Source organism: Dendrobates tinctorius, unplaced genomic scaffold (assembly GCF_039654945.1).
Source record: "Dendrobates tinctorius isolate UK_male_01 unplaced genomic scaffold, ASM3965494v1 ptg000082l, whole genome shotgun sequence".
NCBI lineage: Eukaryota > Metazoa > Chordata > Amphibia > Anura > Dendrobatidae > Dendrobates > Dendrobates tinctorius.
In genome coordinates, this window is record NW_027361750.1 from 6988858 (window position 1) to 7014278 (window position 25421).

The window sequence follows — 25421 nt, forward strand, 5'->3', positions numbered from 1 at the left end:
CCAGGTGAGCCAGACTCATTCCATCACCTGTATGTGGTACTCCGGACTGCAACCTATTACCAGTAAAAGGTAAAGAAACTGCACCTCTCAGTGTCTTTCTCTCATTTATCTGCACCCCAACGTTTACAGCCATTTTTACTATTTATTTAACATCTTTGCCCTGGGACTACAGCCCTACCTGTGGAGGGCTACAACATCATAGCTGCGCCCAACATCCATCCCAGAGAAGCAACACCGCAGCATTGGTCACCTCTGACTAGAATACCACAGGTGGCATCACGTATTTCACCAGCTAATAACTTTATTTTCATTTTTACCACACAACTTTCCCCTATTTTATTACTGGACGCCTCTGGGCCACGGACCGGGTCGCCGCCGCCGTGACACCGTCCCCGATGGAAGTCGACGGGCCCGGTACCAAGTACCCCCAGGCCTCGCGGGGTGCTCCAACTGGCGTCACGAACAGGATTTAGCTAGCCTAGCAAAGCTGGATAAAGAAGCCTGGCAAAGCTGGGTACTGTGCACCATAGATTTTATTAAATTGTGTGCTAAAGACTTTAATGAGCTTTCAAATAACTGCCATAACTTCGTCATACAGCACGTGCGAGCAGAGAGGGACGTGCAATTGTGGACAGAACCAGAAATAAAGCACGATGCGAAGCCCCCTGCCCGTGATTTGACGTTAGTGAGCAAGTGAAAAAACAGGAAGAAAATGCTCAACGCGGGTGAAGATTCAGCAGTGGTCGCAGCTGCAGCCCCCATAATGCCGCTATTAATGCCATACAGTTGTGGCCAAAAGTATTGACACCCCTGCAATTCTGTCAGATAATACTCAGTTTCTTCCTGAAAATGATTGCAAACACAAATTCTTTGTTATTATTATCTTCATTTAATTTGTCTTAAATGAAAAAACACAAAAAGAATTGTCCTAAAGCCAAATTGGATATAATTCCACACCAAACATAAAGAAGAGGGTGGACAAAAGTATTGGCACTGTTCGAAAAATCATGTGATGCTTCTCTAATTTGTGTAATTAACAGCACCTGTAACTTACCTGTGACACCTAACAGGTGTTGGCAATAACTAAATCACACTTGCAGCCAATTGACATGGATTACAGTTGACTCAACCTCTGTCCTGTGTCCTTGTGTGTACCACATTGAGCATGGAGAAAAGAAAGAAGACCAAAGAACTGTCTGAGGACTTGAGAAACCAAATTGTGAGGAAGCATGAGCAATCTCAAGGCTACAAGTCCATCTCCAAAGACCTGAATGTTCCTCTGTCTACCGTGCGCAGTGTCATCAAGAAGTTTAAAGCCCATGGCACTGTGGCTAACCTCCGTAGATGTGGACGGAAAAGAAAAATTGACAAGAGATTTCACCACAAGATTGTGCGGATGTTGGATAAAGAACCTCGACTAACAGCCAAACAAGTTCAAGCTGCCCTGCAGTCCGAGGGTACAACAGTGTCAACCTGTACTATCCGTCGGCATCTGAATGAAAAGGGACTGCATGGTAGGAGACCCAGGAAGACCCCACTTCTTACCCCGAGACATAAAAAAGCCAGGCTGGAGTTTGCCAAAACTTACCTGAAAAAGCCTAAAGCGTTTTGGAAGAATGTTCTCTGGTCAGCTGAGACAAAAGTAGAGCTTTTTGGGCAAAAGCATCAACATAGAGTTTACAGGAGAAAAAAAGAGGCATTCAAAGAAAAAAACACGGTCCCTACAGTCAAACATGGCGGAGGTTCCCTGATGTTTTGGGGTTGCTTTGCTGCCTCTGGCACTGGACTGCTTGACCGTGTGCATGGCATTATGAAGTCTGAAGACTACCAACAAATTTTGCAGCATAATTTAGGGCCCAGTGTGAGAAAGCTGGGTCTCCCTCAGAGGTCATGGGTCTTCCAGCAGGACAATGACCCAAAACACACTTCAAAAAGCTCTAGAAAATGGTTTGGTTTGAGAGAAAGCACTGGAGATTTCAATGAGTCCAGACCTGAATCCCATAGAACACCTGTGGAGAGATCTAAAAATGGCAGTTTGGAGAAGGCACCCTTCAAATATCAGGGACCTGGAGCAGTTTGCCAAAGAAGAATGGTCTAAAATTCCAGCAGAGCATTGTAAGAAACTCATTGATGGTTACCGCAAGCGGATGGTCGCAGTTATTTTGGCTAAAGGTTGTGCAACCAAGTTTTAGGCTGAGGGTGCCAATACTTTTGTCTGGCCCATTTTTGGAGTTTTGTGTGAAATGATCAATGTTTTGCTTTTTTCTTCATTCTCTTTTGTGCTTTTTCATTTAAGACAAATTAAATGGAGATAATAATACCAAAGAATTTGTGATTGCAATCATTTTCAGGAAGAAACTGAGTATTATCTGACAGAATTGCAGGGGTGTCAATACTTTTGGCCACAACTGTATAAACCAGGAGCGGCCTGGTTACCTCAGTACTTAGGGGAGTCGCACAGCCTGAGCGATTTTAAAGAGAGACTATGTAGTTTGTTCAAAGTGTACCCCCGACAGAGAGCCAAAAAGTCAATATCCTCATTGGCCAGTTAACTGGTGCGGCTCAGAGGGAAGTAAAGTCCTGGCCGGACACTGATAAAAGAACTGTCAAACAAATCTTAGCCAGACTGAAAGACACTTTTGATACCCGTACTGCAACAGAGAAAAAAATGAGATTTTTTGGGTGCAAACAGAGAGTGCAGGACAGTATACGGGACTATGCCCTTAATCTTCAGGAGGCACTACGGGCTGTAAAGCAGGTTTATCCTGAGAGCGTGCAAGATGAAGATAGATTATTAACAGAGCAGTTCATAGAGGGACTCCAGTCTAACAACCAAAGGACACAGCTGCGTATAATGGCCCTACAAAATCCTGAATTGGACTTTGCACACTTTAAGGATAGAGCCATCAGAGTGCTGCGTGAACCGAACCCTAGCAGCACAGAGCCCTCTAAGCATCCTGCAATTACATACCAGCAGGAGACAGCATCCTTTCAAAAGACCTCTATTGAGACTGACAAGCCGTACCAAGATGATGATTTTGCTGCAGACTTATGTCTCCAAGTCAAGGAACTAACCAAAAGTGTGGCTACTACACTCACAAAAACTGTGCAGTCCCTGCAAGTGATTCCAAAGAAAAAGATCCAGCTGGCCTCCAGTCCAGAAGATGTCCTGTGGTGACAGCAGAAGAGGATCCCGCCGACCAGAGGGAGAGACAGCGATCGTTACGACGAGGACGGACAGCCCATCTGTCGCCGCTGCAACAAGGCAGGACACCTAGCAAGATACTGTCATTTAAACAAGCAACCCCTGGGGCAAAGGGCCATCCCCCCACAGTAAGACGACCAGGCCCACCAAATTGGCGAGACAAGTACGTAGGAGGACGACCAGTCTTGCCTGCTGTGATTGAACGCTTTACTGGACCCCGGCTCCCAGGTGACAACGATACCATATATTCTTTTTAAGCAGTGCTGGGCAGATTCAGACATTACTCATAGCCCAGATAAAGACCTTGCCATTTTTGCAAGCAATGGTCAGCCCTTTCCTCAGATGGGATATAAAGAGATGACCATCAAGATTGGCCAAGTAGAATTGCAATCGCAAGGTTTGACAATAGTTGATATTGACAAACGAGAATGCCATCCTATGATCACTCTAGGCACTAATGTAATTGAAAATTGTCTTGGAGAAATTATTGTTTTGTTACAACAGGTAGCCGAGACTGCCAGCTCCAGTTAGCAGCGGGTCCTGCAAATGGAGATCAGAGCCCTGATGCAGAGACAACAGGTAGAGTTGTCTGGTGAAGTCGGCAGTGTCAGAGTAAGTGATCCTTTCCCCATTGCAGTACCTCCCAAAAGTGAAATGTTAATTTGGTGTCGGGCAGCAATAGGCCTAAGGGGTCAAGATTACCAAGCCTTGGTAGAAACCATGTACAATGATAGTAGGCACACTATCCTGACAGCCAGAGGGATAGTTGATGTCCGCAAGGGGAGAGCACCAATACGAATCTTAAATTGTGGGGAGAGAGAGGTCCAGCTACCCCGGTATGCCACCCTTGCTAAATTGTTCACCGTCAGTAACAATGCAATAGAGGCACTAGAACCCTTGCTTCCTTCTGACAAGATGGAAGGGAATGGCTCTGAAGGGCAACAGGAGGATTGGTGTCAGCAGCTACACGTAGGCACTGACCCCACCCCTTCACACCAAAAGCATGGGGCTTACCGGGTGGCTCGAGAATTTGAACGGTTCTTCAACGAGCATCCTCTAGATTTTGGGCAGGCAAAAGGGGTTCAACATCATATCCCCACCGGAGATCATCCACCCATTAAAGAGAGACACCGGTCTGTACCCCCAGCACACTACCAATGTGCCAAGAGTATGTTACGAGAGATGAAGGAGGCTGGGGTAATCAGAGATAGCTGTAGCCCCTGTGCAGCTCCATTAGTCCTCGTTAAGAAGAAAGACGGTACTATGAGAATGTGTGTTGACTACAAGCAGATTAACAGCATTACACATAAAGACGTGTACCCATTGCCTAGAACTGAGGAATCACTAGCTGCACTGAGAACTGCTAACTCTTTCTCTATCTTAGATCTCACCAGTGGGTATTGGCAGGTTCCTGTGGCAGAGGCAGACAAAGAGAAGACAGCATTTACAACACCAATGGGCCTCTGCGAGTTTAACTACATGCCGTTCAGGCTCAGCAATGCACCAGGAACATTTCAGCGGTTAATGGAATGCTGTCTTGGACATAAAAACTTTGAAACCGTTCTGCTGTACCTGGATGACATCATCGCCTACTCCAAAACCTACGAAGACCATTTGAAGCACCTAGCCGAGGTATTTGAAGCCCTGTCAAACTTTGGCCTGAAAATAAAACCGTTCAAATGTCACCTTTTGAAACCCAAGGTGCAGTACCTAGGCCATGTGGTGTGCGCGAAGGTGTGGCACCCGATCCTGACAAAATCACCGTTATCCGGATTGGAAAAGACCCAGCACTATCCATGAAGTGATGCAATTTCTTGGGTTAGTAGGTTACTACCGAAGATTTATCAAGAACTTCACCAAGATAGCAGCACCGTTGCAAGATCTTCTGGTGGGCCAATCCAAGAAGGCCAAGAGCAAAAATCTTCCATTCGAGTGGAACAAAAGGATAGAAGACTCCTTCACCAAGTTGAAATTGGCCCTCACGGCAGATGAGGTCCTGGCCTACCCTGACTATGACCAACCGTTTGTACTGTACACTGACGCCAGCAACGTGGGATTGGGAGCAGTGCTGACACAAGTGCAGAAAGGCAGGGAGAGAGTGATTGCCTATGCCAGCAGGAAGCTTCGTCCCACTGAGAGGAACCCAGACAACTACAGTTCCTTTAAACTGGAGTTCCTCGCCATAGTCTGAGCAGTAACAGAGCACTTCAAGCACTACTTGGCTTCCGCAAAGTTCACCATCTACACGGACAATAATCTGCTAACCCACCTTGAAACGGCAAAGCTAGGGGGAACTTGAGCAGCGATGGATGGCCTGACTGTCCAACTATGAGTTCACCATCAAGAACCGAGCAGGACATAAGAACGCTAATGCGGATGCGTTGTCCAGAATGCCTAATTCACCAGACGGGAGAGAAGATTCAAAAGAACTTGAAGAAATCGAGTTACCAGCCTTCCACCATCCAATTGCAGCCCAGCGCTCTCAAGGAGTGAGGAATAAGCGCTTTGTCATACGAGAGGTAATGCTGAATCCATTACCCCATCATGAGTGGGCAGAGACACAAGACAGTGACCCAGCTATTCACCTCGTAAAGGAGTGGCTGGCAGAAGCTGATGCACACCCTGGTCTAGATGACCCACAGGAAGCACAGCAGCTATGGAAGGAAAGAGGCAAGCTGTTCATCTACGAGGGTAAACTGTGTAGGAGGAACATCAACTCGTGGACACACAAACTGGTCTGGCAGGTGGTAGTCCCAAAGAGGGATGCATCAATGGTCTTGGAGGCGTACCACAATGGAGCAGGACACTTCGGTTGGAAGAAGTTGGAGATTCTACTTCGTGAAAGATTCTACTGGGTTGGCATGAGGAGTTCCATTGAGAAGTGGTGCTGAGAATGTGGCCCATGCAACCTGCGCAGAAAAGACCGTAGCAGCCAGAGAGCCCCATTACAGCCGATCATCACAAAACAGCCGCTTGAACTAGTAGCCTTGGATTACATGAAGTTAACTCAAGTAGGAATGGCTACATCTATGCTTTGACCATCGTGGACCATTAGTCAAGGTTCTTGGTAGTCGTACCTGTTAAAGACCAAACAGCGAAGACAGCAACCAAGGCATTTCAGCAACACTTTTGTCGACCGCACGGATACCCTGAACAAGTGCTCACCGAACAAGGTCCAGCCTTTGAGGCAGAAGTGTTTCTGGAGTTCTGTAACATGTACGGTTGCAAGAAAATCAGAACAACGCCGTACCATCCACAGACAAATGGCATGTGTGAGAAGATGAACCAAGTGGTAATTGACTTATTGAAGACCTTACCTCTGGAGGAATGAAACCAGTGGCCAGAGAAGTTGCTAGATCTGGTAGATCTATATAATCATATACCGGTAAACTCCACAAATTGCACTCCGGCCTACTTGATGACAGCAAGACCTGGCAAGTTACCCATTGATTTGGACATGGGAGTCTTAACACCAGAGACATCACCAGATGCAGACTAGGATACAGAGCGGCAGCAAAAATACTGCAAAGTGCAAGAATGTGTGGCGAAAAGTTTGTCCCAAGCAAGACAGAGACAGGAAAGAAATTACAACCAACACGCCCCTGGAGTTCCCTTGACACCAGGAGAACAAGTGCTTAAAAGAAAGAGACGTGTTCACAAAATAGATGACCAGTGAGAAGCAGAGCCATACACCGTAATACCTTCAGACTTTAATAACACCAAAGTATGTATCATTAGCAAAGATGGAGGAGAAACCTTTGAAGCAGTCTCAAGAGATCATCTAGAGATGTGCCCTGATCAATTGAAGGACAAGAAATAAGTCCAAGACACTCCACAGCCTACAGTAAAGGTGGAAGAAAACATTCAAACTATACTTGGAGAATTTCCTCAGACGTGGACACAAGTAAATCAGGCAATAGTAGTACCAGTACTAACCTTTCATCAGCCTACTGCACCAGATGAAGAAGAGACTCTATGAAATGCCTCCAGTAACAGATGTCACATCTGCAGAGGAATGCAAAAATCTGTCCCCTGCTAACAGCAAATCTGACAATCTCATGGTGAGTTTTGGAGTAGAGAAAAGGCAGTCTAGAATACCTATCTTACACAAGGCTACTTATAGCGTAGTGACTAGTGCACCCACAGTACACATCAGAGAACAGGTCAGGTCATCAGAAATACCTATAATGCGTAGATCCACTCGTAGTACTAGACGTCAAATCCCTGCCCATTACAGAGATTATGTAATGAAAATAAAGTTATAAGAATGTATAGTAGTAACAGTTAAGCATGAGAACCTACAGAGACTTACTGTAAGAACCTTTTTAAGTATTCGCAATAACCAGTTAAAGGACAATTGGGCCACAGGACTATGTGTGGTCAGAACTGTATTTGTAAATAGTTACTCCAAAAAGGCCTTGGAAATAAGCTGCCGGTGTGGCCAAAAAACAGGCCCATCTACAGAGTGTCCTGTAGCCATGCCCATAGACGACAAACAAAGTGGGTTAAGGCGGTTCCCACCAACCAAACTCCAGGTACAAGCACAAAGACAATTCCTGGACACCAGCGTAAGGACTGGTCGCTGCAGTAACTGTGCTATTGTTTTTTCATCTTGTCTGGTTTTTGATAATTTTTACAATTTTTAAGACTATGTAGATTTTCATTAATTGTTGTTGTTATCAATTCTTGTTATATTTTCCTCAGTCCAAGAGTACTGAACTTAACTGGGGGGGAATGTGACACCCCAGAGTCCGGTTGTCACAGTGACATCGCCTCCCTCTAAGAGGTGAAGTCATGCTTGGAGGCCGAAAGGGACCCCTATGCCTGGCAGCATAGATTAAAAATCACAATTTCCTGCTGCTGGTCAGAAAAGGGAGATGCCTTACAAATTCTGACCAGCAGAGGGGGTTGGTGAGTCAGCTAGAAGTCAGCTGAGGGAGTTGTCATGGAAACGAAACAGCTGTGAGCTGTGAGGAGAAATGATAATGTCAGTTAAAAGTGAGGACGTGAGGTAAAAGGATCTTTCTGGAAGATCCTGTCAGTTCAAGACAGGGATGTTGTGAGTTCATTTTCCCCTTCACCGTCGATGTCTGATGAACTCCCTCTTCTGGTGAAGGAAGGTAGTGAGGCTGATTACCAAACACCTGATCTGGTTGATGATGACTGGGTAGCAGGAAATTCTGACTGGATATAAGGCAGCCGACTCCCTTCTGAGTCGCTGGTGATTTCTCTGCTGGATTCTTGGAGACCAGTCTGATTCCTGCTTCCCAAAGATAAGTTTTTGCTCTGCTATTGAACTTATTAGTTTTGTTTTGTTTCCCTTGTTTTTTGGAGTTCAGACATCCCCGGTCGGGGGTGTGCTGAGTTCCATTTTTGTCTCTGATCAGTTTGTCTCTTTGCTCTGTCTTCAGAATTTACCTGAGTGCTGATATAGTCTTTTTGAAGTCCTAGCGACTTCAGGGCCTGTTTTTCCTATCAGACGGTTGGGACATTTTTTGGTAGGTTTTTTACGGATTGCAGACAGCAGCTTTTCTATCCTGTCCTTTTTAGTTAGCTTGGGCCCCATCGTTTGCTCAACCTATCTTTCTATCTGTGTTAGTGTTTTCATCTTGCTTCACCGTCATTATATGTTGGGGGCTGCCTATTGCTTTGGGGTCTGCTCTGGGGCAGTTTAGATTTCCCCTTTCTTTCTTTAGGCCTATTTAGTTCTCCGGCTGTGATTGAGGGGTCTAGGGCATCGTAGGAACTCCCCACGGCTACTGTTAGTTGTTGTGGATAGGATCAGGGGTCTGCAATCCGATAGCTACCAACCTCTCCGGTTTTCTGGACTTAGCTTGTATTTTTGTTTTTTCCTCCTTCAGTGACTCATTCATAACAGAATCACCAGCCATACCGCAGATCCTAGTAGGGTACTCAATAGCAGGAAAGAATTGTAAAAAAAAAAAAAGGAGTTTGTCAGAATTTTTTTTTTTTGTGTATATTTTTTCCTCTATGTCTCTGAGGCCGTACGGGGAATTTTTTTTTTCTTTCTCAATGGAGATGAAGCAATTGTCTGATCGTGTGGAGCAGCTCACTGCTGAAGTGTGGGGAATTTCCGCCTATCTTGCTCATTCACATGCTGCTGAATTGTTGTGAGTTCATTTTCCCCTTCGTCACTGAGGTCTGGTGAACTCCCTATTCTGGTAAAGGAAGGTAATGAGCCTGATTATCAGGCACCTGAGCCTAATGAGGATGACTGGCTGAGTGGAGTCACGGACTGGATATAAGGCTGCCGACGCCCTTCTGCCCTGCGGGTGATTTCTCTGTGGACTTCTAGGACACCAGTCTGATTCCTGCTCCTCTAAAGCTGTTTTCTGTTTTGCCTGTTAGCATTTTTGTTTTGTTTTTTGTTTTCCTTGCTATACTGTATTCTGCCATTCCCTGCTGGGGTGAGCTGAATCTCCTTTTGCCTGTAGCTCTGTCTTCAGAATATTCCTGAGTACTGACATAGCTTTTTTGAAGCCTAGCGTCTTCAGGGCCTTTTTCACTGTCAGTCTGTTGGCTCTTATTTTCATAGGGTTTTTCACGGATTGCAGACAGCAGCCTTCCTGTCCTTTTCTATCTAGTTAGCTTGGGCCCCGTCTTTGCTCAGTCTATCTTTCTGTCTGTGTTAGTATTTTCATCTTGCTTCACCGTCATTATATGTTGGGGCTGCCTATTGCTTTGGGGTCTGCTCTGGGGCAGTTTAGATTTCCCCTTTCTTTCTTTAGGCCTATTTAATTCTCCGGCTGTGATCGAGGGGTCTAGGGCATCGTAGGAACCCCCCACGGCTACTGCTACTTGTGTTGATAGGTTCAGGGGTCTGCAATCCGATAGCTGCCAACTTCTCTGGTTTTCTGGACTTAGCTAGCATTTCTGTTTTTACCTCCTACGGTGACTCAATCATAACAGAATCACCCGCCATACTGTAGATCCTAGGGTACTCAATAGCAGGAAAAAATTGTGTTTAAAAAAAAAAAAAAAGGTGTGTGTATATTCTTTCCTCTATATGTCTGAGACCGTAGGGGGAATTTTTTTTTTTTCTCTCAATGGAGATAAAGCAATTGTCTGATCGTGTGAAGCAGCTCGCTGCGGAAGTGCGGGGAATTTCCGCCTACCTTACTCGTTCGCATGCTGTTGAACCAAAGATCCCTACACCTGATGTATTTTTTGGGGATCGATCTAAATTTTTGAGTTTCAAAAATAATTGTAAATTATTTTTTGCCTTGAAGCCTAACTCGTCAGGGAGCTCCGCGCAGCAGGTTAAAATTGTCATCTCTTTGCTGCATGGCGATCCCCAGGATTGGGCGTTTTCTTTGAAACCAGATGATCCTATTCTGACTAATGTTAGGCTTCAAGGCAAAAAATAATTTACAATTATTCTTAAAATTCAAAAATTTAGACGGATCCCAAAAAACACATCAGGAGTAGGGATCTTTGGTTCAGTGTTATGATTGAGTCACCGTAGGAGGCAAAAACAGAAATGCTAGCTAAGTCCAGAAAACCAGAGAGGTTGGCAGCTATGGGATTGCAGACCCCTGAACCTATCAACACAACTAGCAGTAGCCGTGGGGGGTTCCTACGATGCCCTAAACCCCTTGATCACAGCCGGAGAATTAAATAGGCCTAAAGAAAGAAAGGGGAAATCTAAACTGCCCCAGAGCAGACCCCAAAGCAATAGGCAGCCCCCAACATATAATGACGGTGAAGCAAGATGAAAATACTAACACAGACAGAAAGATAGACTGAGCAAAGACGGGGCCCAAGCTAACTAGATAGAAAAGGACAGGAAGGCTGCTGTCTGCAATCCGTGAAAAACCCTATGAAAATAAGAGCCAACAGACTGACAGTGAAAAAGGCCCTGAAGACGCTAGGCTTCAAAAAAGCTATGTCAGTACTCAGGAATATTCTGAAGACAGAGCTACAGGCAAAAGGAGATTCAGCTCACCCCAGCAGGGAATGGCAGAATACAGAAAAGCAAGGAAAACAAAAAACAAAACAAAAATGCTAACAGGCAAAACAGAAAACTTAGCTTTAGAGGAGCAGGAATTAGACTGGTGTCCTAGAAGTCCACAGAGAAATCACCCGCAGGGCAGAAGGGCGTCGGCAGCCTTATATCCAGTCCGTGACTCCACTCAGCCAGTCATCCTCATTAGGCTCAGGTGCCTAATAATCAGGCTCATTACCTTCCTTTACCAGAATAGGGAGTCCACCAGACTCCACCAGGGGAAAATGAACTCACAACAGTACCTCCCCCTTGAGGAGGGGTCACCGAACCCTCAACCACGCCACCAGGTCGATCAGGGTGAGCCCGATGAAATGCACGCACCAATCTTTTGGCATGAATATCAGAGGCAGAGACCCAGGAATTATCCTCCTGACCATAACCCTTCCACTTAATCAAATACTGGAGTCTCCGTCTAGCCAGACAGGAATCCAGTATTTTCTCTACCTCATATTCCATTTTACCTTCAACCAATACAGGGTCTGGAGGTGACACCCCAGGAACAACTGGTTCAACAAACCTCTTCAACAAGGACTTATGGAACACATTATGGATTTTAAATGTGACAGGAAGAGCCAAACGAAAAGAGACCGGATTAATAATCTCCAAAATCTTGTAAGGTCCAATAAATCTAGGCTTAAACTTAGGAGAAGCCACCTTCATAGCAATATTTTTTGATGATAACCACACCATATCACCAATCTTAAACTGGGGACCAATGGTCCTATGTCGATTGGAAAACCATTGGGCCTTTTCCTGGGAGAGAGATAACTTATCCACCACTTGGTCCCAGATCTGGTGCATTCTCTCCACCACAGTGTCAACACCTGGGCAGGCAGAAGGCTCCACCTGCCCTGAAGAAAATCGAGGATGAAACCCAAAGTTACAAAAAAAAGGTGACATCAAAGTGGCAGAACTAGCTCTATTATTTAAAGCAAATTCGGCCAAGGGCAAAAATGAAACCCAATCATCCTGATCAGCGGAAATAAAACATCTCAAATACGACTCCAAGGTCTGGTTTGTTCTCTCTGTCTGCCCATTGGTCTGAGGGTGAAAAGCAGAGGAGGAGGACAACTGAATTCCCAGCTTGGAACAGAAAGTCCTCCAAAATCTAGACACAAACTGAACTCCTCTGTCAGATACAATGTTCTCAGGAATCCCATGTAAGCGAACCACCTGTTGCAAAAACAGGGACACCAACTCTGAGGAAGATGGCAACTTAGGGAGTGGTACAAGATGAACCATCTTAGAGAACCTATCACAAATCCCTGATTTCTTATCTATTCTCCAGAGTTAAAGGTGCTTGCTGGTTTACAAAGCTTGACCTCAGGGGGGCGTATAATCTTATTCGCATTAAGCATGGGGATGAATGGAAGATGGCGTTTAATACTCCGGAGGGACATTTTGAGTACCTGGTGATGCCTTTTGGGCTCACTAATGCCCCTTCTGTCTTCCAGTGCTTCATGAATGATATTTTCCGAGACTTGGTGGATAAATTTTTGATCATCTATCTGGATGATATTTTGATCTTTTCCAAGGATTGGGACTCTCATGTGGAACATGTTCGGACTGTGTTCCGGATTTTGAGGGAGAATTCCCTGTATGTCAAGGGATCGAAATGCCTTTTTGGTGTACAGAGGATTTCGTTTTTGGGATTTATTTTGTCTCCGTCAACTATTGAAATGGACCCGGCCAAGGTACAGGCCATTTATGATTGGGTTCAGCCCACTTCTTTGAAGGCCCTCCGGAAGTTTTTGGGTTTTGCTAATTTTTATCGTAAATTTATAGCTAATTTTTCTGGTATTGCCAAACCATTGACTGATTTGACTAAGAAGGGTGCTGATGTGCTGAATTGGTCTCCGGAGGCTGTTTCTTCCTTTCAGGAGCTGAAGCGAAGATTCACTTCTGCTCCGGTTTTGCGGCAACCTGATGTCTCACTCCCATTTCAGGTAGAGGTGGACGCTTCTGAGATTGGTGCAGGAGCTGTTTTGTCCCAAAAAGATCCTGTAACATTTAAAATGAATCCCTGTGCTTTCTTTTCCCGAAAGTTCTCCCCATCCGAACGTAACTATGATGTGGGGAATCGGGAACTGTTAGCCATTAAATGGGCATTTGAGGAGTGGAGACATCGGTTGGAGGGAGCTAAACATCAAGTCGTGGTCCTTACTGACCACAAGAATTTGATTTACCTGGAGTCGGCCAAACGCTTGAATCCTAGACAGGCTAGGTGGGCCTTGTTTTTCACACATTTTGATTTTGTTGTCTCTTTTCTTCCGGGCACTAAGAATGTCAAGGCAGACGCACTCTCTAGGAGTTTCTTTGCTGATTCTCCTGTTGTGACCAAGCCTGCTACCATCTTAGGTGAGGGGGTCGTTCTTTCTGCCATCTCGCCCGATTTGAGACGTGCTCTGGAAGAGTTTCAGGAGGATAAACCTGAGCGTTGTCCCATTGGAAAATTGTATGTTCCTGACCAGTGGAGGAAGAGAGTGATGTCTGAAGTTCATTGCTCTGCATTGGCTGGTCATCCAGGTATTTTTGGTACTAGAGATTTTGTGAGTCGGTCTTTTTGGTGGCCCGCCTTGTCTCGTGATGTCAGGAATTTTGTGCAGTCCTGTGGGACTTGCTATCGGTCTAAACCTTGTTCTCGCTCTAGTGGGTTGTTGATGCCTTTGCCGGTGCCCAGGAGGCCATGGACCCATATTTCAATGGATTTTATCTCTGATATGCCTGTCTCTCAGAGAATGACTGTTATTTGGGTGATTTGTGATAGACTCTCTAAGATGGTCCATCTTGTACCACTCCCTAAGTTGCCATCTTCCTCAGAGTTGGTGCCCTTGTTTTTGCAACAGGTGGTTCGCTTGCACAGGATTCCTGAGAACATTGTATCTGACAGAGGAGTTCAGTTTGTGTCTAGATTTTGGAGGACTTTCTGTTCCAAGCTGGGAATTCAGTTGTCCTTCTCCTCTGGGTTTCACCCTCAGACCAATGGGCAGATGGAGAGAACAAACCAGACTTTGGAGTCGTATTTGAGATGTATTATTTCTGCTGATCAGGATGATTGGGTTTCATTTTTGCCCTTGGCTGAATTTGCTTTAAATAATAGAGCTAGTTCTGCCACTTTGATGTCACCTTTTTTTTGTAACTTTGGGTTTCATCCTCAATTCTCTTCAGGGCAGTTGGAGCCTTCTGCCTGCCCAGGTGTTGACACTGTGGTGGAGAGAATGCACCAGATCTGGGACCAAGTGGTGGATAAGTTGTCTCTCTCCCAGGAAAAGGCCCAGCTGTTTTCCAACCGGCATAGGACCATTGGTCCCCAGTTTAAGGTGGGTGATATGGTTTGGTTGTCATCAAAGAATATCGCTATGAAGGTGGCTTCTCCAAAGTTTATGCCTAGATTTATTGGACCTTACAAGATTTTGGAGATTCTTAATCCAGTCTCTTTTCGATTGGCTCTTCCTGTTACATTTAAGATCCATAACGTGTTTCATAAGTCTCTGTTAAAGAGGTTTGTTGAGCCAGTAGTTCCTGTGGTGGCACCTCCTGACCCGGTAGTGGTTGAAGGTAATGTGGAATATGAGGTTGAGAAGATACTGGATTCTCGCCTGGCTATACGGAGACTCCAGTATTTGGTTAAATGGAAGGGTTATGGCCAGGAGGATAATTCTTGGGTCCCTGCATCCGATATTCATGCCAAAAGATTGCTTCGTGCCTTTCATCGGGCCCATCCTGATCGCCCTGGTGGCGTGGATGCGGGTTCGGTGACCCCTCCTCAAGGGGGAGGTACTGTTGTGAGTTCATTTTCCCCTTCACCGTCGATGTCTGATGAACTCCCTCTTCTGGTGAAGGAAGGTAGTGAGGCTGATTACCAAACACCTGATCTGGTTGATGATGACTGGGTAGCAGGAAATTCTGACTGGATATAAGGCAGCCGACTCCCTTCTGAGTCGCTGATGATTTCTCTGCTGGATTCTTGGAGACCAGTCTGATTCCTGCTTCCCAAAGATAAGTTTTTGCCCTGCTATTAAACTTATTAGTTTTGTTTCCCTTGTTTTTTGGAGTTCAGACATCCCCGGTCGGGGGTGTGCTGAGTTCCATTTTTGTCTCTGATCAGTTTGTCTCTTTGCTCTGTCTTCAGAATTTACCTGAGTGCTGATATAGTCTTTTTGAAGTCCTAGCGACTTCAGGGCCTGTTTTTCCTATCAGATGGTTGGGACATTTTTTGGTAGGGTTTTTTACAGATTGCAGACAGCAGCTTTTCTATCCTGTCCTTTTTAGTTAGCTTGGGCCCCATCGTTTGCTCAACCTATCTTTCTATCTGTTAGTGTTTTCATCTTGCTTCACCGTCATTATATGTTGGGGGCTGCCTATTGCTTTGGGGTCTGCTCTGGGGCAGTTTAGATTTCCCCTTTCTTTCTTTAGGCCTATTTAGTTCTCCGGCTGTGATCGAGGGGTCTAGGGCATCGTAGGAACCCCCCATGGCTACTGTTAGTTGTTGTGGATAGGATGAGGGGTCTGCAATCCGATAGCTACCAACCTCTCCGGTTTTCTGGACTTAGCTTGTATTTTTGTTTTTTCCTCCTTCGGTGACTCATTCATAACACAGGGAGCTGTTATGAATGGGTCACCGAGGAGGAAAACTAAACAAGCTAAGTCACAGAAAACCAGAGAGGTTGGTAACTATGCAGATTGCAGATCCCTGATCCTAACCACACAACTAGCAGCAGCCGTGGAGCGTTCCTACGATGAATCTAGATGCCTCGTCACAGCCGGAGGACTAAATAAGCCTAAAACAAGAAAAGGAGAAAACTAACTGCCCCTGAGCAGACCCCAAAGGAATAGACAGCCCCCACACATGTATTGATGGTGAAACAAGATGAAAACACAAACACAGGCAGGGAAATAGGCGGAGCAAACAATGGGGCCCAAACTAACTAGAAAGGATAGGAAAGGAAAGACACTGTCTGCAATCTGCCCAAAAAACCTTACAAAAATAATGTACAACACTTCTGATAGCAAAATTAACCCTGAAGTCACTAGACTACTCCCACTGTATCAGCACTCTGAAATATTCTGAGACAGAGGAAAAAGAGGTCAATCTAATAAGGGACAAAAAGCAAATTGGCAAATACAGATAAATAAGATTGTAAATTCAGCACAGCCCCAGTCGGGGCTGGCTGACCACACAAAAAACTGAATAGACCAACAAAATCAAGTGTGAACATTAGCAGAAACACTTAGCTTGAGATGACTGGAACAGAGCTGAAAACCAAGTCCTGAAAAGCCAGAAGGAATCACCAGCACCAGAATAGGGCGTCGGCTGTCTTAAATCCAGTCTGAGATTCCAGAGATCCAATCGCTATCCTCATCATCAGGTGGCCGATCTCTACTAATTAAATCAACCTCACTACCTCCTGTTACCACCAGAGGGAGCCCGGAAGGAGAACTCACAACTGGTAGACCAGAAAATGAGTTCACAACAGGGAGCTGATCGGTGAGGAGCTCCATAGGAAGAGCTGATCTGTGAAGAGGGAAAGGACAAGAGCAGAGACGGAGAGACTCTAGGGAAGCTAAAATACTGCATATAGCAGACCCCTGAGTGAAGGGCTAATAAAGAGAAAAGGGACATCAGAGTCCTAGGCTGACAGGAACTCTACGCCCTGATAGCTGAATCTGAAAGTACAGAGGATTGTAAATTCCTGTGCACATTGAACACCTGAGGGCACGTCAGCGAATAAGGATCCCGGGGCCGACGGTGAAGAGAATGGTACCCGTGGAATAGGCTCACGCTGACAGCCGTACAGGTTAGTGAAACCATCACGAATAGAGGGTCGCAGCATAGTTATATACAGCGGAAACCCACACACAAAGCGCCGAAAGGAAGGTCCTAAATCCCCACCTGGCAAGGTGGATCCCCTGAATGCCTCCAGGTGAGCCGGACTCATTCCATCACCTGTATGTGGTACTCTGGACTGCAACCTATTACCAGTAAAAGGTAAAGAAACTGCACCTCTCTGTGTCTTGCTCTCATTTATCTGCATCCCAACATTTATAGCCATTTTTACTATTTATGTAACATCTTTGCCCTTGGACTACAGCCCTATCTGTGGAGGGCTACAACATCATAGCTGCGCCCAACATCCATCCCAGAGAAGCAACACCGCAGCACTGGTCACCTCTGACTAGAATACCACAGGTGGCATCACGTATTTCACCATCTAATATCTTTATTTTCATTTTTACCACACAACTTTCCCCTATTTTATTACTGGACACCTCTGAGCCACAGACCAGGTCGCCGCCGCCATGACACCATCCTCCATGGAAGTCGACGGGTCCGATACCGAGTACCCACAGGTCTTGCGGTGCGCTCCACATGCAAGCGTTCATTGAGTCCAATAAGGGTTTGAAATTGAGATCAAAGAGGTCTCTGACGCACTTAATTTAATGCCTAAGTATTTTAAACTTCTAGTTTGCCAGGCACAGGGAAAATTGGATTTGAGACTGTCTATGGTATGATTGGGAAAGCCCAGGCTCAACACCTCAGATTTAGCCTCATTCATTTTAAAATTAAAGAGTCTGCTGTAGCTGTCCAGAATTCTCATTATAGCAGGCATTCCCCGAAGAGGCTTAAATAATACCAGCAATAGGTCGTCAGCAAAAGCCGCTGTTTTATAGTGGGTGCCTTGAATTTGCAGGCCTTCCACCTGCAGACACTGCTGGACAACTTGTAGGAGAGGCTCCATTACCAATATAAAGAGCAATGGGGACAGAGGGCAACCCTGCCTTGCCCCATTTAATATCTGAAATGAGTCCGTGAGGGAGCCATTAAGCCTGATCCTTGCTGTGGGTACCGTATACATTCCCATGATTGCGCTTATAGATGCGGGGGGAAGCCAAATTTTATTAAAGTCTCTTGTAAGAACAACCAGTCTACCCTGTCGAACGCCTTTTCAGCATCTATACTCATTAACGCAAGTGGTATGTTACGCAGTTTTGCATATTGCATTAGATGCAAAATTTTGTAAGTATTATCCTTTCCCTCCGTCCCTTTCACAAACCCAGATTGATTTAAAGAGATTATTAGATGCAACACAGCCGCAACTCTGTTAGCCATCATTCTTGCATACAATTTTGAATCCGTATTGAGCAATGATATTGGCCTATAACTGCCACACTACTTCGGGTCTTTCCCTTCTTTATAAGTCGGTGAGATCCTGGCCTCTAGAAATTGTCATGGAGCCTCTTCACCTCTTTGAAGAGAGTTGCACATGTTAAGGAGATGGGGGAGTAGAGCTTCGGGAAAGGATTTGTAGTAGTATACTGTAAAACCATCTGGCCCAGGGGCCTTCCCTTTTGGGCAGCTCGACAGGGCAGACTGGAGCTCCCCGAGAGTAAATGGCCTGGTGAGTTGTCATTGCTGAGGAGTAATTAATGTGCTTCTGATTAGGCGATCACCTGAACCAAATCTTATTTAACGAAGGAAAGTATAAAAAACCCTGCTGTGGTGTTCACAATTCTTTTGCAATAGGACAAGCTGGATGGCAAAACAAGTGCTAGCAATATCCAAAAGTAATAGGAATGAAAAAATAACTTTTAACTATGCCAAAGGAGTTGAAAAGAGAAATCTTTAGTAAGGAAAAGGGATCAATTCTGTCTTTACTAGCAGAGGAATACAGTGAGCATAATGCTGCCTCCATCCTTAAAATTATAAGATGGTAGTCCATTACAACAAGGTCAAGCAGCAGACATTGGGGACAACAAAGCTACAGACCGGCAGAGGGCGAAAGCGACTCTCAACTGACCGGGATGACCACCCTCTTATTCAAATGTCACTCAGCAACTGCAGGATGACATCAAATGACCTACAAAAGAATGGCAAATGGCTGCTGGGGTGAAGTGCACAGCAAGAACAGTTTGTAACAGGCTTCAAGAGGCAGGGCACAAGTCATGTAAAGGTAGAAAAAAGCCTTTCATCAGTGAGAAGCAAAGGAGAGCCAGGCTGAAGTTTGCCAAAGACCATAAGGATTGGACCATAGAGGACTGGAGTAAGGTAATCTTCTCTAATGAGTCTAATTTTCAGCTTTGATCAACTCCTGGTTGTCTAATAGGTAGACGGAGACCTGGAGAGGTGTACAAGGCACAGTGTCTTGCACCCACTGTGAAATTTTGTGGAGGATCGATGATGATCTGGGGATGCTTCAGCAGGGCTGGAATTGGGCAGGTTAATCTTTGTGAAGGACCTATGAATCAAGCCGCGTACAAAGTTATCCTGGAAAAACAGTTGATTCCTTCTGCTCAGGCAATGTTCCCCAACTCTGAGGACTAGTTTTTCCAGCAGGACAATGCCCCATGCCACACAGCTAGGTCAATCAATGTGTGGATGAAGGACCACCACATCAAAACCCTGTCATGGCCAGCCCAATCTCCAGACCTGAACCCTATTGAAAAGAGGAAGATGCATAGTCACAAGCCATCAAACAAAGAAGAAATGCTTAAATTTTTGTACCATGAAGCTGTGATTAAAAATCACAGTTATTCCACAAAATATTGATTTCTGAACTCTTCCTGAGTTAAAACATTAGTATTGTTGCTTCTAAATGATTATTAACTTGTTTTCTTAGCATAATTTGAGGTCTGCAAGCACTGCATTTTTTTGTTATTCTGACTATTTCGCACTTCAATTGGAAGACATGTTGTCAGTAGTTTATAGAATAAAAGAGCAATTTACATTTTACTAAAAAATATACCTATAAAGAAAAAAATCAGGCAAAATGAAAATTTAGCAGTGGTCTCTTAATTTTTGCCAGAGCTGTATCTAACAAGGCATCTTAGAGAAGTACCACCTGCATAGATATAGCAACACAAGCATCTCCAATTATAAATGTGATCTATGTGTAATTCAATGATTCTTTACATCAGGTCCTACATTGAAATTTTCCTTAATATGAAGTAGTTAAACGATGGACATCCATTACAATGTACCGAAGTTTATGAACTATACACTTCTTAACAGTGAAATTGCAACACCAAAAAGAAAAAGTCATGAAATTATAGAAATCACAAAATCGATAGACTTTGTAATATGTAAATAATGAAAAAAATGGAAACAAAATATTTTAAAAAATCTCGATTTATTCAGTATTGAGTATGAGTGCCAAATGCAGATATACACGTACTTATGCATGTATTCCATTTCATCCTTCAGTCCCACAAATGGATACTAGAGGCTGGAAAGGAGATTTATCAACTTCAGTGATGAGTCTCGCATTTGGCTTTGAGGCATTGATAATGTATTGGACAATGCCATGAAGAGGCTTTCACAAGGGAATATCACTGGTCCTACTTGTGGAATTATGAGGTAGGGTGGAATAAAGTAAAATAATGTGAAGGGGGGCACAGGAGGTGTACGGTGTTTTGCTGTGGGGTTTGTTTTTTACTCACTGTATTCATTACATGACAGTTTTGCAAACACTGGATGTCTGGACCACCCTTTAAAGTGAATGGGGTCCGGGTTTCAGGTGTCTGTCCATCTCTACTCTTGTGCTACTTCCAGATAGGCTAACTACTTGGTATTACATAGAACCAGTGGAGTTGACATTTCTCCAAGGTTTCCCAGCAGCCATTTTTCAACACACCAATGCCAGGCCGCATTTACTCGTGCTACTGTGAGCAGCCTGCATGGCTTAAACATGCTACTGTGTCCTGCAGTCTCCAGACTTATCACCGATCAAGAACATCTGGGACTGGCATACTGGATTGATACATGCTGAAAATTTTGCTTCCATTTTTAAAAAAAATTGTTTCCATTTTTTCACAATTTGCATATCATTAACACGTCTATGTGTGGCGCCCCTGAGGCTGAGTCGCCACAGAGGTACTGCACCTCCTCCTGAGGTGTGGTGCCCCACCATCCAGGTAAGTTGGAGGCTCCTGACCACGCTCCAACACTCGCACCCCACACAACAGAGTAGTTCAGCAAAGCCACATTGCGGCTCTTTGCTTGGAGAGTAGCAGAGCACCTTTGGTGGTTCCCTGCTTGGAACACGAAACATGCTGGGAGGCAGGTGGAGTTGAGAATACATAAAAGAGCAGGAAGGTTTAGAATTACAGGTCAGTCTGGGAGAGGAAGCCACTCAGAGAGGAGTGAGGAAAGAAGATCCCTGAGAGAGGGATGGAGGAAGGAGGTGCTGCAGCAGACCTGAGTGACCTGGGTCTGCTGGCATGGGAAAGGAAAGAAGGAGAAAGACATTGAACTGAAACCTGATCTTCCATAGGAGAGAGATTAGTACGGAACGAAGGAGTAAAAGGGAACAGAGAGGACATGGGTTAGAGGAAGAACCCTGCCTAGAAGTTCTAATCGCAAGGCCGGGGCCCGGTCCCCGAGGTTGTATGGACACTAATGGTTCTACAGCAGACACCGGTGGAGTAGTGGGCTGTAAATGCACTACTCCCATCTAAGACTTGGGGGCACAACAGCAACTTGGATAGTGAGCCAGGACTCAGGAGTAGAGAGTCCCCGAAGCAGGCTACAGCTGTCTGTCGTACAAGTAGAGTTCTTGGGAACATCTGTCAGGAAGCACTCCAGTGTAACTCAGTACCGGGACTACTTCACGCTTAAGGGCGCTATAGAGGAGACGTTCAGAAAGGCACATGTTGGCGGAGCGTTGGAAGGGAGCATTCCATCTTGCCTGGAGGTTGACTGAGTCCCTGACCCGGAGGACACGGCACGGAGGCAGGCACCTGTGTGTACTACTGACTGTGAGTAAAGCTTTGGAACTGCAAGCCCTGGTGTCCTCCATTCATTCTTGCGCCAACGCATCCAGCCCCGCTACACCTGGGTACCAGCTTCTACACCGCTTGTGCCTCTCCTCTGCCCCCACATCTACACTGCCCTGGGGCTACAGCTCCACCTGTGGGGAGCTTCACCATCTTGGCTGCAACACACCACCAGCCCCAGAGGATCTGCATGCAGCGTCGGCCTAACACCTTACTTGCTGAACACCACAGGAGGTGTCACAAACTATTCATTCAAACCATTACATTCCCCCATTACTTGGGCGCCCAGGGCCACGAACCGGGTCCCCGCTGCTGTGACACATCCCGCTGATACCGGCCCGGTACTGAGTACCCCACAGCCCTGGGAGGGCGACCCATATGCATCCTCTGATTTTCATTATTCCATGACTTCCATGATTGATGATCCTGTCAACAATAAAGCAGCTTATAAACTTGTTGGAAAAAAAGCTAACAAACATCAAAATAGAAAAGAATTCCACTTTCCTTATTTCCTGTCTCTTGCAGCTGTTTCTTCAAGTTAGACCATCTGCACATCAGCTGACTGCAGAATAAATAGGTAGTGAGAAAGTTGACAAAGTCTGCAACAGATGTACAGCAGAGGTTTTACATTCTTCCTGAGCACCATGGAAATTGTGGTCCATCAGAGACATAAAGATCAATGACTTCACACAGGATTAACTGTTGTAATTTAATCACACATCACTCCTCTGCAATGTTCATCATAACAGCCTATCCTTCTGGAAGCATTGTAATTTTTCATTCAAGAAATGTTTTGTTTACTGGTTTATATCACAGATGCTTTCTAAATTTAAGGCTCTTCTAAATCACTAATTACAAGAAGATGGAAACATAGTGTGACAGTTCTCACCTGTGTTTTTTCCTGCAATTATTGCATTGGCAAAACGGTTGGTAGGGAGAGATGAGTGAACTTTGAAGGTTCAGTTCGGATTCACCGAATGGACCACCGTTCGCCAAATGGTTTGCCGATTGGTTCGCCGAACGTATCCGAACCCTATTAGATTCAATGGGAGGAAAAACCTAACGCATAGACAACACCTTAAGCGGTGACAAAAAGCTTACCAAACAGCTAAAATTAGGGGCAGACACCAAGAAAAGTGGCATCAATTGACCCACAGTAGAAATTTGCAAATAGCACAGCAGCAGTCAGCCATGAGCCATTCATGTGGTATTAGGGTCTGACCCAGCATTTACAGCTTGAAATTGAAGTTTTAATGAGGACCTGGTGGTTAAGGGAGTGGTGTAAACCTTCTTAGCTGGGAGACCTCACACCTCATGCAACACCTCCAATTTTTTTTTTGTTCCAGCCACACTCAGATGGCACAAACATAAGTTTCATAGACTACTATTGTTAAAAAATGTAAGACTAGTAACACAGATATTGACTGAAAGTAAGTGCAGGCCTGCCTGTCTGGCAGCTCTACTTACACGGGCAACCCACCAACTGGAGACCCAACTTTGAGTCTCCACGTTTAAAAAAAAAGTTTCACACAGCACAAAAATAGCTTCAATTTCCAGAGTAGAAACAGTATAATTGCCCTCTAACACACCTTCTACTACACACAAAGCAACAAAAGGAGACCCAACTTGGAGTCTCCACATTTCAAAAAATAATTGTCACACAGCACTAAAGTGGCATCAGTTTCCACAGAGCAGCAACAGAATAATGGTGCTCTGAGACCCCTGCCACTACAGGCAACCTACCAGATGGAGACCCCACTTTGTGTCTCCACATTTGAAAACAAAAATTGTCATGCAGCACTAAAATGGCTTCAATTTCCACAGTCTAGATGTAGTATAATAGGCCTGTAGCACAACTTCTGCTACAGGCAAAGCAACAAAAGGAGACCCAACTTGGAGTCTCCACATTTCAAAAAATAATTGCCACACAGCACTAAAGTGGCATTAATTTCCAGAGTAAAAAAAGTATAATGGAAATCTGACACACCTTCTACTACAGGCAGTTCACCAGATGGAGACCCAACTTGGAGTCTCCACATTACACCGGCAGCAGTAGCAACAGCAGGCACAGAAGACACAACAAAGAAGGCACAGACTGCAGTAACACAACATCAATACATGACACTAAAAACGACACTATCGCCTAGTCTGCCCAATCTGTGACTGGGGTGCAAAAGTCATTGGAGATCCATGACTTGCTCATTTTGATGAATGTTAGGCGGTCTTCACTTTCAGGGGACATCTGGATGCGCTTATCCATCAGGACACCACCAGCAGCGCTGAAGACAAATTCCGAGAGAATGCTGGCTGCCCGGCATGACAAACCCTCCAAGGCGTGACAGATGAGCTAAGGCCGCCACTCTTCCATTTTAGAAGACCAAAATGCAAAAGGGTGCCCATGGCATTGATATTGAGCTCCAGACAATTCTGCACATTCCTTTCCATTCTTTCACGTGTCAGACTTGTACTCTGTTCTGCTGGTGCACGGGCTGGTGTAAAAAATGTGTTAAACGACTCACAGAAATTGCTTATGCCACTTACGCTGCTGCTGCTGCTAATGCTTTTGCGACACCTTGATGTTCCGGAGGATGAACGTCTAAAACTGCAATGCACACTGTGTGCCTCACTGCTGTCTTGGCTAAAACCATCTGGCTAAATTTACTCTTGTGCCATTGATCTAACAGATTGGCAACCCAGTGGCCAGCACTATTTATAATCCTAAAAATACGGGCATCGTGTTGAAGATAGTGCAGCAAGAAGACACTCATATGTCGGACGCTTCTATGAGATTCAAGTCCATGTTGTGTTGGTGGCGATTGTAACACTCAAGGTTGCTTCCTCCATCCCCTCCTGCCAAACAAGGACAACAGAGAGCGGATCATTATCCTCTTCATCTCCTGACTATTGAGCGTCCATTACCTCATCCTCCTCCATTTGATCCTGGTCTCCTGCATCTTCACTAACTGTTTGTCTTTTACCATGAGCCCCCTTGTTCGCTGTAATCCACCCTCCCATGGCAACCGCCTGTGCGATGACAGACCAGAAGTTTGAGATATTGTTATCACTTTCACATCCTCCTCTGCTTCCAACTCTTTCTCTGGGACCATCACCTCCTCATGCAGATTATTCAAAGTGTACAGGCTATGCAAAAGGACATACTGCACCCGGGGTTTGTCACTGTTGCCACAGCTGCTGCACCATGTGCAGCGTGGAATTCCACTATGTTGATTGATCTACTTATTCAGTCTTAAACGCTTTGCAGAAAGTGCAAAGCCAGACAGAAATCATGAGGAGGGTCATTCATAGCCCCCCAAAGGCTGCAACTGCCAGGCCTCGTTAAAATACTGAATATTGCAAACACTTTATGTGCTGCTGTCATCTGGTGGTGTAGAAAACTGTGGGCTAATCCAGGTTTTA

The 25421-nt window shown here is 45.2% G+C and overlaps 1 protein-coding gene across 2 annotated transcripts in view; it reads left to right on the forward strand.

Annotated features, from left to right (window-relative positions):
- Positions 1-25421, forward strand: part of CUNH8orf34 (chromosome unknown C8orf34 homolog) — a 967955-nt gene that overhangs the window by 595341 nt on the left and 347193 nt on the right. The gene's annotated exons all lie outside the window — the stretch shown is intronic.